Consider the following 15423-nt stretch of genomic DNA (forward strand, 5'->3'; position numbering starts at 1 on the left):
CTGCTGCTGTGGGGGAGCTACAGGCGAAGGCCCGGGAGCAGCGGGCCGAGGCTGGCGCGATGCTGTTCCCGGGAAGCCTTGTTGGGTACTGGTGAGGAAGGTGAAGCAAACAGTTGCCTTCCCGGGCCCTCGGCGCCCCCTATGTACGCCTCCCTGGGCTCGGGGCCGGTCGCCGCTTTGCCCGCTTCTGTCCCACCCTCTCCTCTCGGGTCCTGCAGCTCCAGCGGCCGCAGGGGCTGTGTCCGGCAGGAGAGGAAGCGCCCAGGCTACGTCCGTGCTTCTGGCCACGGGGCGAGCGTCTGGCAGGTGAGTGAGGCTGCAGGCATCGACGTCTCCTCCTCTCCGCTGCTCGGGACCGACTGCGGCTCTCTTGTCTCCAGTCCCACCCCCTCCCCGCCCCGCGCCCCCTTGCAGGCCTCCAGTTGGCCCCTGGCTTGGCAAGTCCTCCATTCTCACACAGTGGGTGGGGGTCGTGGGGCCTGCCGCCCTCCGCACCTTGCCTGGCTCCTGATGCAGCTTCCCTACTACAAGCGGTCTCTGGGCGTTAGGTGGGTGGGTCGTCCGCCCCTCCTATTTTAGTCGCCACCTTATCTTCCTCGTTTCGACCCTCTTGTTTCCTTTAGAAGTTTTTAACTGGCAAGATTACCCGATAGCCTGGTACATAGAGTTACAAAGAAAAGGCTTGTTATCCGGAGGCCAGTGAATTTTATTCACCTTGATAAGGGAATCAAGTCCCCAGGAGACTGGGATGGTTTGGGAGAGTCTGACTCCTTGACCCATCGAACTCCTGTGTGTGCAAGTGATGGCAAATGATTGTTCATCTAAATTAATCTCTTTCTGACTATAGTAAATCTTTAGTTTCTGAACTTTTGAGGCGGGGGCGTAAGTTTTCTAGATCTAGTGAAAAATTGAGAAGTGTGTTCGTTTTAAAAAAGAAGGCCTTATGAATGTAAGATACTATGTAATGGCACAAGAAAGGATAAGTGGTTTATTCTTTTATTCGATGTTAGCTTAAATTGCCCTTTGAGGCTTTAGAATCCCGTATTGTACAAGCCCTTTGTTTTATGTAGAAAGGACTAAAATGGAGAAAAAGCCTTTTAAACTCAAAACTTTTCAAATTTCTTGGATTCTCGATTGTTGCTAGTACTTAATCCGTATAGTGCTTGATATTTTCTGTAAAATTTAGGCTGTGCCAGTCTCAGTTCTCCCTCCTTTCTCGCTGGGGCGAGGGGAGTCAGAATTAATGGTGTAAGAAACTGTCCTAAATAGCGTGGTACCTCACCCAAGTTTATAAATGCAAACTGCAGGCTGGAAGTGGTAGTGGAAGATGTTGCCATGGCTGATTCTCCCATCTTTTCCTATAGTTGGATAATGTGTGAAGAGCCCCAAAATTGTAGAAGTGGGATTATAAATATAAATGGTAGTTTGTTCTTTGAGATTGCAAATGGGTGGATCTTTTTTTATTAAGTTGAGCAATATCATTTTGTTTAAACTATGCTGGGTGCTCTCCAAAGTTATTAAAGCACAAACTATCCTTGCCCTATTGGAAATCTATATTAAAAATCTTTAGGGGCCGGCCCTGTGGCTTAGTGGTTAAGTGCGCGCACTCCGCTACTGGCGGCCCGGGCTTCGGATCTGGGACACCTGGGCGCCCGCAGATGCACCGCTTCTCAGCCATGCTGAGGCCGTGTCCCACATACAGCAACTAGAAGGATGTGCAACTATGACGTACAGCTATCTACTGGGGCTTTGGGGAAAAAAAAAAAAGAGGAGGATTGGCAATAGATGTTTGTTAGCTCAGGGCTGATCTTCCTCAAATAAATAAATAAATAAATAAATAAATAAATAAACAAATAAACAAATAAATAAATAAATAAATAACTTTAGCATATGGCTTATAACTGGCCTTGCAGATGTGTTTACTTTTCATTCTCCCTCATGATACATAATATGTTTTCTCCTTTGCTGTAGACTTTATGGCCTCTTAATGAATCTCTTAAATTTAGAGATAGAATTGTTCAGTTTAAAAGAAGGGAAGATATTTTTATGTTTGATTCCCTATGAGCTAGTTCATTCATTTGTTTGTTGCTAGCCTTCACTTTTCTAACAACCAAGAACTGCATGTTTATAGAGCTAGTTGTCTCAATTCTGTGCTTTTGGCTGAAGGGATAATAGGACTGCTGATCCCCAATCAATGGCTCACTGCCCCTGGCAAAATAATTTGAAGCATTGTGTCAGAAGTCATCTCTGACCACAAATTCTCCTTAAAATCTCTCACTCTTCTACTCTTACAGAATCTATTTGATCTCTCTCTCACTCTCTCTTTATGAACCTGTTTTTGTCTCTCTGTTCATCCAACCCATTAGTCTACTGCTGATTTCATTTGCCTCCCTGTGTAACCAGGATCCCATGGTCATCACTTTTCACCAAGCTCTCATACGTGTGCTAGAGTGCTTTACTTTCTCTAGGTTTACCTTTCTAGTCCCCAGTCCTGAATAAGCCTCATCACTAACTTTGTCCGTTTGACCCCTGAAATCCTAAAGGATGCAAGATACAGTTATATAAGGATATTGGTTAATATTCATAGCACTTGGTGCTCTGGTTTCTGCTGGGTCTTTGGTGTTGATTATGATCTTTTTTGTCTCATTTCCTAAAGGTTGCTATAGCAAATAACTTGATCTCTTTCTTTACTGAGAAAAATCTCAACCATCTGAGGTATACTCCTACTTCTCTCTTTTCCATCTCAGTATCATTTCCTTATTTACTCATGTCTCAAAGGAAGAGACGTCCTTCCTTTTTTTTTTCTAAGGAAGATCCGCCCTGAGCTAACATCTGCCAGTCCTCCTCTTTTTGCTGAGGAAGACTGGCCCTGGGCTAACATCCGTGCCCATCTTCCTCTGCTTTATATGGGATGCCGCCACAGCATGGCCTGACAAGTGGTGTGTCGGTGGACGCCCGGGATCCGAACCGGCGAACCCCAGGCCACCACAGCGGAGCGTGCGCACTTAACCGCTTGTTCCAACCGGGCCGACCCCCTTCCTTTTTTTTCAAGAGCAACCCCCTCCAGATGTGTTCATGATCATCCCTCCCCATCTTTCCTTCTCTAGAACTGTGCATTATCACTCCTTCTTCAGCCTTTCCCTCTCTAGGCTACATACATGCTTATATCTTGCACAGGGCTGCCAAATACAGTGCTGTGTGCTGCGCAACTCAAGGAAGCCAGTCTGAATCTCGAGCCTGCTGTGCCACTGTATTTTTATTCTTTAAAGACTCATTCTGTCATCCCCGGAGTCTGATATTGTAGGAAGAACATTGACTTTTGAGCCAGATCTGGATTTGAAGTCTATCAAAACCACTTAGTGGCTGTGTGGCTGTGGGCAAGTTACTACTCAGATTCTATTCTTTATCTATAAAGTAGAATGTTGCACTTATCTCACAGAGTCAAAATTGAAGAAATTTAACACACGTTAAGTATCTGTCCAAGTGTTTGGTACATTATGGAGTTCTTATAAATATAAATTATTTTTTCCTTTGTACTTTGACTTCCTTTACCATTTCAGCACTGAAATTGCGAGTTTGTAAAAGTCACCTATGGCCTCCTAATCACCAAATCTGATGGCCTTTCCTCAGTTATCCTTCATTTCCGTAGCCCATTTGTGAAATATACTCTATAGTAATGAAATGATCTGATTTCTTGGTTCTTCTACCTTGTACTTCCTAATTCTCCTACTTCTCTGAAAGTTTCTTCACGTTTCTTGCATTATCTTGATTTTGTTCTTCCGCCTAAACATAGCTGTTCCCTATATCAGTTAGGATGCAAACTGGATTTAAAAACAAAAGGAATATATTGGCTCATGTAATTGCCAAGTGGAAAGATAGAATTGGCTTAAAGAGTAGTTTTTTTATGGGCTTATGTCATCAGGGCTGAGGTTCCATTTTTCTGCTATTCTCTCAACTTTGTTCTCCTTTTTGGGCTTCATGCTCAGACTGGCTTCCCTCCTAGTAAAAAGGTGGCTGTCAGCAATGTTCATGCTATAGGCTTTTTAATTTATTTCCAAAGGGAGAGAGAAGGCTTCTCGTCTAGCCTTTCCCAAAAGGCCTAAGCTCTACTCTGAATAAAAGGAGATCATGCTGCCAAGTCTGCACAATATCTTTGTGAAGAGAGAGAGTATTCTATCGGCCTAGGCATTGGATGAATCCCATCTAAAAGGAGAGGGAGGTAGAATGGCTCCTGGGGAGGTTACCAGTGCCCTCAAGGGTCTCTGTTTTTCACTGTGTTCTCTTGGTTATCATGTCCTTTTTTTAATGATAGAAATCATCATTTTTGTGTGGATGTTTCTCAGTTCTGTAACTCTACTTCCTGCTTCCACTGCCTGCTATATATCGCTAGATTAGATGTCCTACTGTCAGCTTAACTCATACCAACTGAATCAATTGGGTTTCCACCCACCTACCCTCACCTAGTGTGTTTACATTTGCATGTGCGTATATGTATTCCTCTTCTTCCTGATTTCTCTTTTCTAACCACCTTTCTCTCAGCCTCCTGGTCTTGAAACCTTGTGGTCATCTTGGTTCTTCTCCTACTTCCAATCAGTTGTCAGATCTAGAATATATCTTATATTAGTTTGGCCCCAGGTTACATAATACTCAACTAAAAGGGATTTAAACTGTGTCTCACATAAAAAGAAGTCCAGAATTGGAGGGTTCCATGGTTAGTCAGTTTAGTTGCACAGTGATGTTATCAAGGATCCAGGTGCTTTCCCTCTTTATTCTTAGTATGTTGACTTTTGTGCTCAGGCTTGTCCTCTCATGGTTGCATATTGCTCTTTCTGCTCCAAGCATCACATTCTCACACAGCCACCAAAGACAGGAGGAAGTTTGCCCTCTCATCTCTTGATTAGGCAAGTAAACCTTTGACAGCAGCCCTATTTCACATGTCCATCCCAGCATGCTCATGTCCTACTTGTAGCGGGGCAGAGAAAACTAATATCTGACATATCAGTCTAGGAAGAAGTTAGCCAAATGGCTGAAGGGAAGATAATCAACAATGTCAGTGACATACGTCCGTAGTATTATATGGAGAAGTAAGTTTAAATAAATAAGAATTTTCAGATAGTAGTAGCAAACTTTAAGCACTGCTTACCCCGAGAGTTGATATAAGCTATACATAGGATTTTGGTCAAACGTTAAATAGTCATAGGTGACTGATTAAAATTGGATTATTATGTAAAATTGGGATATTTGAGTGGTATATGCCAGTTCTTCTAAGGTTGATGTTAAAGTACATTTAAGTATACCTGGTGGAGCCGCTGTGAGAAATGGGTACATATGGCAACTATTAGGAAATGGATTCGTGGTTCCCCTTGGGGGTGAGAGGCATTTGGAAATATATGGGGATATTTTTGGTTGTCACAGTGATTGTGAGTTCCAGCTGACAATTAGTAGAGGCCAGATACACTAAGTGTCCTGTGACGTCTGCCCGCAAAGCAGGAGTCATCCCTTCAAAAATGCCAATAGTGCCCCTACACACAAAATAGGCAAATGCTTTGCTTGTTGAAAGAATTCACCAACATTCATCTGTATTCTTATATTGCAAGTGACAGAAAACCAAATTCATATTGCTTAAACAATAAAGGGAATGATTAGATTTTGTAGTTAAAACTTCAGCTAAGCCTTTATCCAGCGGCTCACATGAAATCATCAAGGACTTGGCTCAGTTTCTCTGTGATTCATTCTGCTCTGTCATTCCCCTTGTTTTGATTTCATTCTCAGGCTAGCTTATCTCATGGTAGTAAATTACTGTAGCACTTTCAGACTCAATACCCTCATTTTACATATAAAGTAAAATGAAGACTACCTTTTGTGTTTGATTTTGCAAGTATTTGTTGAGTATCATCACTGCTGAAACCTTCCCTAAACACCTACCCCTAAAAGTTGATTACTTCCTCTGTCGTGCTACAACTTTTATAATCTATATAACTCTATTATATGTCATACTCTGTGGATATTACTTTTCTATGTCTCATGCATTACCTTGTCTTAATTATCTTTGTATTCTTAACGTGTAGGATACTCTCTGGCTTAGTGGTACACGGTACCGTTGATGGAAAAAATTAATGAATGATGCAGGAAGCAAGGATGTGGGAAGAGACACAGAAATATAAGAAGGCCCTATTCCTTCAGCGGTTGTTATTGAACCCTGAATTCTTGTACATTGTACTCCTTCTACCACCAAAACATGTATATGATACTCTTGTGATTAATAGAGTATAAATTCATTTGAAGCCTTACTGAATTCTTGTTGTGTTTTTGTCATTATTTTCTCGACAAAACTAAAAGCACTTACCATCATTCATTCATTCAGCAGATATTTTTGAGGGCCTGCTGTGCGCACATAAAATGGCAACAGTGGTGAACAAAATAGAGCCTGTGCTCTCGTTAGTGAAGGGCACAGTCAATAAACATTATACATGTGTACACATGTACACACATATCAAGTAGTTAATAGGCTTTGAAGTAAAATAAAATAGGTTCCGGAGATAAAGAGTAATGGGATGCTACTTGAGATAGGTTGGTAAGGGAAGGGCTTTTTGAGAAGCCCTTTAAACTGAGAGACCTGAATGAAGTGATGGAGTAAGCCATAGAACCATCTGGTGGAAAGTGTTCAGATAGAAGGAGCAGCACCGTCTAAGATGAAGTGTGTTTGTCATCTTGGAAGAACAACAGGGAGGCCAGTGGACTGAAGTAGAGCGAGTGAAGGGGAGAGTGGTATGAGACGTGGTAGGACAGGTGGGCAGAGGCTAGATCAAGTAGGGCATTGAAGATCATTTAAAGACTTTCTTTTATTCTGAGTGAGATGGAAATCATTGAAAGGTTTTAAGCATGGAAATATCCAGATTTGACTTGTTTTTTGAGAGGAATACTCTGGCTTTGTGTAGAAAATTGATTGTATGAGGCAGGAAACCAGTTAGGAAAATCTTATAATAATCTAGGTTGGAAATGTGGTGCTTGGACAAGGTGATAGTGGTGGAGGAGCAAAGAAATGGTCAGATTTGTGATAAATTTAGAAAGTGATTAATTTAGAAAGTATTTAGAATTTACTGATGGATTAGATGTGGAGTGTGAGGGAAAGAGAAGTAAAGGATGACTCCAAGTTTTCTGACATGAGCAACTAGGTGAAAGGTGGTACATTTTACTGAGATTGGGCCTATGGGGCAAGAGTAGGGGGTTGGTGGGAAGTAGTTTTGGAGAGTTAGATCAGTTTTGTTTTGGGTGTGGCTACGTTTGAGGTACCTATCAGATATTCAAGTGGAGACATTGAATAGGCATATATATTAGGAATTTAAGCTAGAGGTATACATTTGGAAATTATCAGTATACAGCTGCTATTTAGGACTATGGGACCAGATGAGATCACGTGGGAAGTGAGAAAGGGATTTATGAAACATTTTGATATTAAAAGTGGTTTCTTATGGGCCGGCCCCATGGCTTAGCGGTTAAGTGCGCGCGCGCTCTGCTGCTGGCGGCCCGGGTTTGGATCCCGGGCGCGCACCGACGCACCACTTCTCCAGCCATGCTGAGGCGGTGTCCCACATAACAGCAACTAGAAGGATGTGCAGCTATGACATACAATTATCTGCTGGGGCTTTGGGGGGAAAAAAATAAATAAATAAAATCTTTAAAAAAAAAAAAAGTGGTTTCTTATATCAAAGGTTGGAAGCCACTGTTTTGGACAATAATAGTTATAGCATTCAGAGTATAGAAAGATGAGTTAGTAATTCTATGGGAAAGAGACGGGACTTGACCTGGACTTCAAAGGATAGAAAAGGCTTTTTCCTTCTCCCATGCCATGCACAGTTCCTGACATGTAGTAAGCATTCTGCAGGTGCTGATGAATGAACAAGAAGCACTCAAGCTAGGGAACAGCTTGAGCAGAGGTATGGCAGCAGGCAAAGCTGGGTGTGTTTTAAAAGAAAGTCAGAGAGGGGCCAGCCCGGTGGCATAGCGGAGCATTCACATGCTCCACTTTGGCGGCCCAGGGTTTGTAGGCCTGGATCCTGGGCACGGACCTACACACCGCTTATCAAGCCATGCTGTGGCAGGCGTCCCACATATAAAGTAGAGGAAGTTGAGCACGGATGTTAGCCCAGGGCCAATCTTCTTCAGCAAAAAGGAAGATAATCTTCCTCACCAAAAGAAAAAAAAGACAGACCACTAGAGAAGATAGTTTGTGCTGGTAAGTAGTGAAAAGTAGGATTGGGTTAGTCTATTCAAGCCTTTAAATGCTAAAACGACAGTTATATTTAGTCCTATGATTATGATTTTCAACTCTATTTCTGTTGTTAGCACAGTGCCTCTAGTTTCTGTCCTCCAATAGATGCTTAGTAAATATTGAATAAGCAAATATGGAATTCCCAACATGTAAGATTTATCTCTACCGTATTCTCTCCTGCTCATTAAAGTATACTAGAATGCAAACTATGTTACGTGACATACGGATAACCTTATGTTTGCTTCAATTTATTATTTCTAATAATAAGCATTAAAAACATTTATTCTTTATTATTGATATCAAATTACTGGAGACATACCTCACAACTGGTCAGAAAATACCAGAGTATTGGCAACACTGGGTTGAAAAATGGCTGCTCAAGAAAGTGAGGAGCCCTAACACGCTTTTACTGCAGAGACTAACAGTTACTTCGTTTTTATAGGAATGACTATTGGGGGCCTGTTGATAGATCATTTTCTCCTTTAGCTATCAGGGAGCAAAACTAGAGATGACATGTCTTTGGAGATCTAATTATTTTTTTAAAGTTATATCATTTAAGGGCCGGCCCTGTGGCTTAGCGGTTAAGTGCGTGTGCTCTGCTGCTGGCGGCCCGGGTTCGGATCCTGGGCGCACACCGACGCACTGCTTCTCCGGCCATGCTGAGGCCGCGTCCCACATACAGCAACTAGAAGGATGTGCAGCTATGACATACAACTACTGGGGCTTTGGGGGGGAATAAATAAATAAATAAAATTAAGGCATTAAAAAAAAAGTTATATCATTTAAAATACTAAATATAATTAGAAATTATTTCTGTTTAAAATAATTAGCGTGTCATAGACTTACACAATTTAAATGTTAGAAAATAATTTACCTGAATAAAATCATACTGAGATAAAAATTAATTGAAATTTTAAAGTTACATTTTGAAGTTATTATTTTTTTATATTTAGGATACTTTAGGTTTGTGGTTATTCTGTTCTTTTAATATACCCCATTATTAAAGTTTTAAATAGTCCGTAAAGAAAATTTAGGAAATGCAGTAAAAAGTATAGATAACATCCATAAACTCATCATATAAAGAAAACCAGTATAGTTTTTGTCTCCCCCCACCCGTCCCTCTTCTTTCGTTTCTGTGCCTAGGACTTTTTTCCCCCTTTAGTCACAGTATAAATGTGTGTGTGTATCTATATCTCTAATTTTTTTTAACATTAGGTTATATATATTTCTTAGAATATTTTGTAAATCTTATTTTTATTGACTGTATAATAATCTCATTGAAGGAATTATTTTTAACTATTACCTGTAGTTGGTTATTTAGTTGTTTTCCATTTTCCATTATCATGTGTGCAGTGAACATCTTAGCACATTATGGATTTTTTCCTCTTTTTTTTTTTTTTAAGATTTTATTTATTTATTTATTTATTTATTTATTTTCCCCCCAAAACCCCAGTAGATAGTTGTATGTCGTAGTTGCACATCGTTCTAGTTGCTGTATGTGGGACGCGGCCTCAGCACGGCCAGAGAAGCGGTGCGTCCGCGCACGCCCGGGATCCGAACCTGGGCCGCCAGCAGCGGAGCGCACGCACTTAACCGCTAAGCCACGGGGCCGGCCCTTTTCCTCTTTATTTTAGCCTTTTTCTTTAGGATAGGTTCATTGACAGTGGAGTTACTGGATTATAGGATACAAACATTTTTAATGTTCATAATGCATGTTGCCAGATTGTACAATATCTTATAGGCCCAATAAATGTTAATTGCTTTGAAATTAATCATAATGGGAAAAAATTAGGACCTACAGAGTTTCTGAGTTTAAGTGATAGTCTAGGTCAGCCTTTTGTTCATCTCCAAGTATTTCTTCTTTTTTATCTTTAACTATATTTCAAATTGCACGTAAAACATAAAATGAAGAACTTGTTGTGTTATTGTAAACACACGTGAAGTCATTACCCAGGTCAAGAAATAGAACACTGCTGTCGTCCCAGAGCTGCTCTCCCTGTCTTGTTTCTGACCTCAAAGAGAAAGCTTTTGACATTTTGCTCCAAGTATGTTTGCTGAAGGTGTTTTTGTTAAAACCTTTATTGTATTAAAGAAGTTCCCTTCTATGTCTAGTTTACTAAAAATTTTGTTTTTGTTGTTTGTTTGAATTTAATGTTTTTTTGGGGGTAACTTTTTATTATCGTTTTTCTCCTTTAGTGTGTTAATGTGATGAATTATATTTCGTTTTAAATGTTAAACCTAACCTAATTCCTGGGATAAACCTCATTTGGTTTTACTGTATTATCCTTTTTATATATTGCTGTGTTCAGTTTGTTAATATTTTGTTTATGATTTTGCATTAGTGTTCATGAGTGAGATGGCCGATATTGTCCTTGTCAGAATTTGAAATCAGCATTATGCTAGCCTTATAAAATGCGCTGACCCTCATTTTCTATTCCTGGAAGAGTTTGTGTATGATTGGAATTATTTCTTCCTTAAATGTGTGCTGGAATCTGGTGGAAAAGCCATCTAGGCTGGGAGTTTTCTTTGTTTTTAATTACTAATTTGACTTCTCATTTTAAACCTAATCAGATTTTCTGTCTCATGATTATTTTGGTAATTTTTCCCTAACAGCCTGTCTTTTTCATCTAAACTTTTAAATTTACTGGCATAAAGTTGTTTATAATAAATATTCTGTTATCCTTTTAATGGTTATAGGAAAAAATTCCCTTCTCATGTCTGATATGGGTATGTACCTTCTCTTTCTCCTTTATCAGCCTCACCGGAGATTTAGTAGGCTTTCAGAAGAACCAAATTTGGAATGTTGATGATCCTTTTTATTGTATGTTTTCTATTGCATTGATTTCTGCTCTTTATTTCCTTCCTTCTACTTTTTTGGGGGTTTACTTTTTTGTTCTTTTGCTAACTTCTTGTAGTTCACTGCTTTTCAGCATTTCTTCTTTTTAAATATATGCATTTAAGGCTGAGCATTTCCCTCTAAGCACTATTTTAGCTAGCTACATTACTCAAATTTTGATATGTGGTATTTTTATAATTCACTTTAAAATGTTTTCTAATTTTCATTGGTTTCTACTCTGACTTTTGGATTAGTTGGAAGTATTATATTTCTCAATTTCTGAACACATGGAGATTTTCTAGTTATTTTTAATGTATTTTTGATTTTTAATATTACAGTGTAATCAGAGAACACACTCTGTGTGTCAAAGGTCTATGATTGCAGACTTTTAAAATTTGAGCTCTGCATTATGGCCCAGTAGATTGTCTTTTTTTTCTCTGTAGTTATTGAGTGCAGTGTTCTATGTATTTTCATTAGGTCATGTTTGTTAATCTTGTATTTCAAATCTCTAGTATCATTAGTGATCTTTTGTTTGCTTGTATCAGTTACAGAGAGGGGTGTGTTAAAATATCCCAACATGGTTGTGGATTTTATTATGGATTTGATTATTTTCCCTTGTAGTTTTCTCAACTTTTGCTTTATATATTTGAGGCTACACTAGTAGATACATAGAAATGTATAATAGTTACATCTTCTTAGTGACTTACCAGTATAAAGTGTTCCCCTTTTATTCTGATAGTGCTTTTTGCACTAAGGTCTAGTTTATCTGGGATTGTTATAACAACATCAGCTTTCTTTTGTTATTGTTTGTAAGATATATCTTTTTCCGTTCTTTTACCTCCAACTTTTCTGTATTCTTATGTTTTAGATATGTCTCTGCGTGACATGTGGAATTTAAATCTCTCACCTTATTATGTACTTTATGTTTGCCCTATTTGTTAATTGTTCCCTTTTCTCTCTTTTCTTATCATTTAGGTGAGTTGGCTATTTTATCATTCAGATTTTTCCCTTTCTTATTTGGAAGTTATGAGCTCTTTTTCTCTTTTTTTACTAGTTACTCTAGAAATTACAATATGCGTCTTATAATGTCTAATGTTAATCCATACCTTTTTATCCTCTTCCCAGATGATGCACTTTAATTCTGTTTACTCACAGGCCTACTTATATAGTATTCTTGTTGTGCATTTTAATTCATTCTTATTTTTCTCTTTCTCTTCATTATTGTTGTTATTGTTTTATGTTATCAATACTCAGTTTAGGTTAGTGCATAAATTTACCATGTTCTTACACTTAGGATCACTTCCTGGATATTGAAGAAACATGCCCTTTAGAATTTCTTTTAGTCTGTTTGCCTGAAGATGACTACCTCACTCTTGAAGGATATTTTTGCTAGGTACAGAATTCTAGGTTGGCAGTTACTTTATTTCAGCACATTCTAGATTTGTGGTTACTTTATTTCAACATATTCCATTGCTGTTGAGACTTCAGCATTTTGTGTCTCTTTTTCCTTCTAAAATAATCTATCATTTTCCTTTGGCTGCTTTTAAGATTTTTATCTTGGTCTTTGATTTTCTGTTGTTTTACTGTGCTGTGATTAGGCATTGGATTCTTTGAGCTTCATGAATGTGTGAATTAGTGTCTTTTATCAGTCCTGGCAATTTCTTTAGCCATTATTTTTTCAAGTATTTCCTTTGCTCTGTATTCTTTCTCCTGTCCTTTTGGGACTCCAGTTTAGTATGTTAGACCTTCTTATTCTCTCTCTTCCTTTCTTTTCTATTCTCTTCCTTCTTTTTGTCTCTCTAGGTATCATTCTGGATAGTTTGGTCTGAGCTGTCTTCAAAGTTCAAAGTTTTTTCACCCATGTATTAATCTGTTGTTAACTTATCCAGTAAGTTCTTAATTTAGGTTATTTTATTTTTCAGTACTAGAATTTTTCATTCTTTTTCAGATCTACCTTGTCACTTTTTATAGTTTTCAGTGCCAAGCAAAAATAATTGAGCTGACTTTTATCCTTGAATGTATAAGCATAGTTACTTTGCAGTCTGTGTCTGATAATTCCAATATGGTCAAGTTTCTGGGGGTCTGATTCTCTTGTCTGTTGTAGAAATAATTTGATGTATAAATGAAGTTAATTTTTCTCTAGAGAAGATTTTCACTTGCAATTACTTAGTGCCTGGGAGTATCAGACCGTCTTAATCCGATTTCAAATCTTCAACTTTTCTGGGCCACCTTCTGGTTCCTTCTTACTCTTCTTAGGGTACATCCCTTTGGAGTCCCAGCCCAAAGCCAAGGGTGTTTTTACTGCAGTCCTTACCCTTGGTGTCCTAACTCTGACTTGTGTCTCCTAGTCCTGCAAAGCTGGCAACAAATCACAAAACTCATTCCCTTAAATGCTGCTTCTTTGTTGGCAAACCCACAAAAGGCAAAAGCTCAGCTCACCTCTCTGGGTTTTGACTTCTGGTGGATTTGAGCTGGTTAATCATTCCTCACTGTGTTCGTAGTTATTTGATGCTTTTGAGAAGATTATTTTCCTATATTATGTAGCTTTTAAAATTGACTTCAAAGGATAGTTGGTCTGAATTGCCCGGTCTGCTTTTTCTACAAGCAGAAGTCCAAATATTTCTTTGACCAACTTATTCAAGGAAGACTTAACATTTCTATGTTAAGTCATTCCTATGTGTTAAGGACCTTTTTATTGTACAAATGAGGTACCTGGGAAAGGTAAACATTAAGCTATGGTTGCCTTTTAATACTTCAGCATGTGTTATCATATCAGTTGTTATTACTTTGCAAAGCCCCAAGGGAGGAGGGCAGAGTATATTTTAATTGACTGGAGAAGTCAGAAATACTTGTAGTATGTGGATAATGCATTGGGGTAGGAATTGTCTTTCATGTGCACAAAGAGAATATAATGTGAACATTTTTGAAGTGGAAATGTATAAAAGGAAGGGAGAATGCACTGAGCTGAGGAGAGATTGCAAACAAATTTGTCTTTTAGTATTTTTGTTTGAAGTGAGGTTCATTTCCAGTAATTAATGTGACACCTCTCTATATGCCATGTGGGTGTTGTGATTTTTAATTATTTTATTTTTAATATTTTTTGGTATATCTCAGGGACAGAATGTGATTTTTGAATCATTTTACCCACATCTATTTAAAATATTATATGCATAATTTGCATTTGATTTCTGAGATTAAATCTATTAAATAGGTCAAACAGGTTAGAAATCCTACTAGGCAAACCAAACTATAGTAGTCTTTACATAAATTGACATTCTTCTGTGGGTGGGGGGATGTTGAAAATTTAGTATAATATACCAATATATTTTTATTTTAAAGACATTTGACTTGATGTTAATCACAGCTGTTAGCATAAAATGCCATCCATCACTTTGTGATTATATTGATGTGTCAACAAAATATAAAAGAAGTTTTTTTTAAGGAAACCTAGAATTCTTGTATTTGTTTACTTGATTCTTTTTTTTTCTCTCTGCTAAAAGAAAATACTAAGTTGAAGATTCTTGTTAATTATAGTTCCTTCCCTTTCTGCTATGTTAGATTTAAAGAGCTCTTTGTTTTAGGTTTGCTTTGGAAAACTGAAAGATGAAATGAGGTGACAGAGAATTTTAGAACTGGAAGAGATCCTAGATATCATTAAGTCTCTCACGTGCCCTCCCTTCCTGTCCATCTCCCATTTTAAACATGTGAAAACAGAGGCCCAAGGAAGATGGATAACTTGACTTGCCTAAAGTGATACTGAACTAAAATCCATATCTCGCCCTCTTCATAGTTTCTGAGGTTCTTTTCAGCCATATGGTACCACTAGCTGTACCAGGCATAGGTGAGATGATGATTTATCAGTAACTATTAAGATCAGAGAAAATATTAATACATCTTTATTATCTATATATTTATTACAAATGTAATTAATTTTATACTTCCTAAATTCAATTTGTGAGTCTAGTGTTTAATTTCTTAAAGTTTACTTTCTCTGACTAAATTTAGATGTGAATCAGCCTTGACATTCAGCCTCAGCATTTGCTAATGTTTGTGCTGTTCCTGAGTTGGACTTTCATATATGTTTTCTGAAGATTTTTACTTCAATAATATCTCCTGTAAAACAGCTCTTATGTTTGAGTAAGTACTTCAGACAATGGATGAAGGATACTATTCTACTGTGATAACATTTAGCATATTTAGTTAATGTGCTTATTATACATATACATATATACATAGTTAATATGCTTATTATAAGCTCTTGTTTCCAAAACCTTGCAATGCTTGCCACACAATTATAACACACATTTTCCCTATC

General features: G+C 38.2%; 1 protein-coding gene across 5 annotated transcripts in view; it reads left to right on the top strand.

Moving 5' to 3' along the window:
• Positions 1-243: 243 nt before the first annotated feature.
• Positions 244-15423, top strand: part of APC (APC regulator of WNT signaling pathway) — a 129120-nt gene continuing 113940 nt past the window's right edge. For all 5 annotated transcript variants that reach the window (XM_058538515.1, XM_058538545.1, XM_058538534.1 and 2 more), the window contains exon 1: positions 244-306. The gene's annotated coding sequence lies outside the window, so the exon portion shown is untranslated. The remainder of the gene's footprint in view (positions 307-15423) is intronic.

The sequence above is a fragment of the Diceros bicornis genome, chromosome 1 (assembly GCF_020826845.1).
Source record: "Diceros bicornis minor isolate mBicDic1 chromosome 1, mDicBic1.mat.cur, whole genome shotgun sequence".
Taxonomy (NCBI): Eukaryota; Metazoa; Chordata; class Mammalia; order Perissodactyla; family Rhinocerotidae; genus Diceros; species Diceros bicornis.